The following is a 3,642-nucleotide window of genomic DNA, read 5'->3' as shown; positions in this document are numbered from 1 at the left end:
CCACCACTAACCTCACCTGGTGAGTCTTAGGTGGGAAATGGACCCAGTGGCCATGTCAACAGGACTCAAATGTGGAAGGTCCAGGGGGAGTTAAACATGGCTGGATGGGTGACTGTTGAAGAAAGTTCTGACCTTTACCTCATTTGACCCCCTAAACGGAGGCACGAAGTGTACACAGATGGCTGAGCTCTGTTAGGTCATGGTGCTCCGACCCTATCTTGGCAGGGAATTGTGAAGAGGAGAGACCCTCACTCAGAGGCCCCAGATGCTGCCCTGGGTCTCTGCACAGACATGAGTGGAGTCGGTTCTCATTACATCAGGAGGACAACAATGGCGCAGAGAGGTTCTTACACTTGCCCAAAGCACACAGCCAGCAGGGGGCCCAGCTGGCCTTTGAACCCAGGCATCTGAAGGACACACTATGGTAAATCCTGGTTCCTTGGACCCTCTGCCTCCCAGCTCTCAGCCTGCTCGCACACTCTCCCTGGGCCTCATGGAGGAGGGGGAGGAGGAGGACAAGACTGAAGCCCTCAGGGTCCAGGAAATGACCCCACTGGACCTTCAGGGGCTGCGTGCAGGTTCCGGATTTCTCTCTCCAGTCCAGACTCTCTTCTGGCAGATGGGAGGGCTACGAGCAGGATGGCAGCAGAGGGGAGCCCTGCTGGGCACAAGTTTCCAGGGAAAGCCACAAGGTACACAGTCTCTCGCAGATCAGCAGAGTCCTGTCCAGCCCTGAGTGGTACAGGGAGGAGGCATCTTGTACTCAGGGCCTCCCTCAGTGTGGAAAACTGAACCTGAGACCCCAGCAGCAGCACAGGTCGCCTTGTGGGAGGAGGAAGGCACCCACGAAGTCTCCACCTTCCATTCCATCTGCATCCGAACCAGCTGGACACCTGAGAATTGGCAGAAGGAAGAGAGTGAAAGGCCCGACAGTTTTATGCTCCTGACTGACTCGTTGGTTCTCTGAGTCTTGCTCTGTGCTCCTCATTTCCTGTTCAGAATGGGAGGCCCAGATGGACAGGGCAGGTGGGAGGGAGAACAGCTCTCACAGAGCTGACACTTTTGGCTTCCTCCTGTCCCCTGGCAGGGTGGCCAGTGCCTCCACCTCGGGCACGAGTCACATGGGTCCAGCCTCTGGGATTTGTGCACCTGACAGTCCTTCTGGGAGTCTGACCCCTTGATGCCTGCAGCACAGTCCAGCCGCAGCTGGAACAGAACCAGCAAGGCGCACCAGCTCAGCTCTGAGGACGACCTGCTGACTGTTCCATGTGCGGTTTCTTCCCGGCTTCTCAGAGTTTGCTTTCTGAAGCATATGAAGAATATATAAAATAATATCACCACCAATTGGTGAGTGGAGATGTCATTTCCTTTCCATGACTCTGGTTCCCTGAGGGGCAGGCAAGCGAGTGACCTTATTCTGCAGGGCCAGAGCCCAGGTGGGCTGCTGGGGAGGCTGGACATCCTAGGGCAGCCTGGTGTGGAGGAAAGTCGGTATTTTGTACAGGAAAATTGTCCCTGAGGCAGAGGTGGCTGTCGATCTGCACGGTGGAGAGGCCCAGGGTAGTGCTTCCGGCTTCCCTGTCCCCTGCAGACCTTCAGAAGTGGGGGGCGAGGGGGTCAGAGGAGCCTGGAGGGAGGTGCTGGGAACCCGCAGGGCCCTGGGAGTGTGTGGAGCCTGGTGACCAGGTCCTTCAGTCCTGTCACCTTTTCTGAGCCTCTGCCCCACTCCAGGTGGTGGGTGTGTCTGGTCTGGGTGCGGCCATTGCCCCTGCAGCGGGGCTGAGCTGAGGGGTGTTGGGGGTGGGCGCTAGTCCCCCGTCCTCATCCCCGGGACATTTCAGCATGTCCGCTGCTCCAGCGACCTCATTCTCCTCTGGGCTGCAGGGAGGAGGGCAGTTTGTGTCTGAAGGTGGGTGTGTCTCAGTGTGTCAGCTTCCTGTGTGTCTGCGTCCTTCTGTGTTTGTGCGGATGCTTAGCAAACCTTCCCCTGGAGCTGAGTGCCCTGGGGATTCTTCTAATAATCAGCCCAAGAACCTATCTATGTGCAACCCATAAGTCTGTGGCCCTGGGCACTGTGCCTACCCTGCCCACTACTAACAGGGCCCGCAGCTAGCATGTCTGTGCTGTGCCCCTTTAACACTCCACTCTGCCCACAGACATGTCAAAGGGACCTCCCTGCAGGGGACAGAGCCCAATATCTCCATGGCCGGGAGGACTCCCAGGTCACCACTGACCAGCGGGTGTCTGCCCTGCTACCAGGATGCGGCATGCTTGCCGAATTCCTTTACGTCACCTGCTGACACGTGTGGGGGCAGTGCTCTCAGCCCATGATGTTGACTAACTGCATCCGGGACTTATTCCCATGCAGAGAAGCTGCCATCACACCCGCCTCACAGATGACGATGTGGAAGCAGAGAAGTGGAGTAAATGGCCAGGACCGCAGGGTGCCTACAGGAGAGAGCTGGTGTTGGAACCCAGCAGCCTGGTCCAGAGTGGGTTTTCTAACACCATGAACCCTCCCCTCTGTGTGGACTATTGGAGCCACTCGAGAACAGGGAGAGCTCATTGGGGTCAAGTCTTTACCTCGGATCAATTGAACGTGGGGCCAGGGCCGGACTGAGGCACCTAGAACGCCGACCTCAGCCTGAGCCCATGTCCATCACCTTCCCAGATCCACCAGCCTCCCTGCACTCCCAGAACCCAGTCTTAGCCCAGATTCCCACACTGGGCCTCTCTGGTCACTGTAGTTCCCAGCGCTGGAGGGAGGCAGCTCCAGACCAAACCCCCCACTGTGTCCAGTTTGCTTTCAGTTGGCAGAGCTGATCAAAGCGCGGGTGTTCTCTAGATCACATGTGTTCCTCTGCTAACTTCAAGTCCAAACAGAGCAGGTGTCTGGCTGGCCTCCCGGAGAAGAACAAGGAAGAAGGCCCGGGACCTGAGCTACCATCGCCTCACCAGACACCTGGACGGCACGGTGACTGGGGCTTTCGGGGAACAAGTGCAGGGGGGTGCTCAGAGAGGCTCCTGAATGCACAGGCTCCCAGAGGCAGGCGCCTCTCCTGGTGTTGGAATATAAGGAACCAGAGGCCGAGAGAGGTGCACTGTCCCCTGCACAGGGTGGCTTTGTCATCAGGTCAGAAGTGGGATGTGGTCCTGGTGTGTCCCGGGACGGTGGCCCCCGAGGCCCACCCTCCAAGGCACATTTTGGCAGACAGGACAGTGAGGCACTTAAGGCTGAACTTGAGCTCAGCACAGGCCCCTCCCCACCCAGGGCACCCTCACCTGTACCGTCAGAATAAGAAGGAATACCAGGTTCAGACCATCATCTCCAACAGCAACCATGGTGGGTGCTATTCTCCCTCCCCACAGGACAGACAGCCCCCCATTGACCCCAATAGGTCAGATCCCAGGACCCTGCCCTAATCCCTGTGCCAGAGCTCCTGCCCCTACGTCCTCCCCAGTCCCCAGCCTGTCTTCAGCCTGCTCCAAGGAGGCCTGACCTCAGGTTGCACGTGGGAGTCCAACCCCTGGAGGGGACCCTGACCCCGAAGGGGTCTCCTGGTGTCCAGCCCTGCTGCATGCTGCCACCTCTTACCAGGGGGGTGACTCCCCATCCTCACTGGCTCCTCTATCCGCTAGGAG

General features: G+C 58.3%; 1 long non-coding RNA gene across 1 annotated transcript; it reads right to left on the bottom strand.

Annotated features, from left to right (window-relative positions):
* Positions 1 to 331: 331 nt before the first annotated feature.
* Positions 332 to 3,642, bottom strand: LOC115275037. Its single transcript, XR_003901380.1, has 2 exons — positions 3,596 to 3,642; positions 332 to 893 (listed from the first exon to the last, which is right to left on the bottom strand). It is a non-coding gene; the product is annotated as an uncharacterized LOC115275037 (long non-coding RNA).

Source organism: Suricata suricatta, chromosome 12, assembly GCF_006229205.1.
Source record: "Suricata suricatta isolate VVHF042 chromosome 12, meerkat_22Aug2017_6uvM2_HiC, whole genome shotgun sequence".
Taxonomy (NCBI): domain Eukaryota; kingdom Metazoa; phylum Chordata; class Mammalia; order Carnivora; family Herpestidae; genus Suricata; species Suricata suricatta.
Note: the sequence above shows the minus strand (reverse complement) of the source record. Positions and strands in the feature narration are given on the sequence as shown.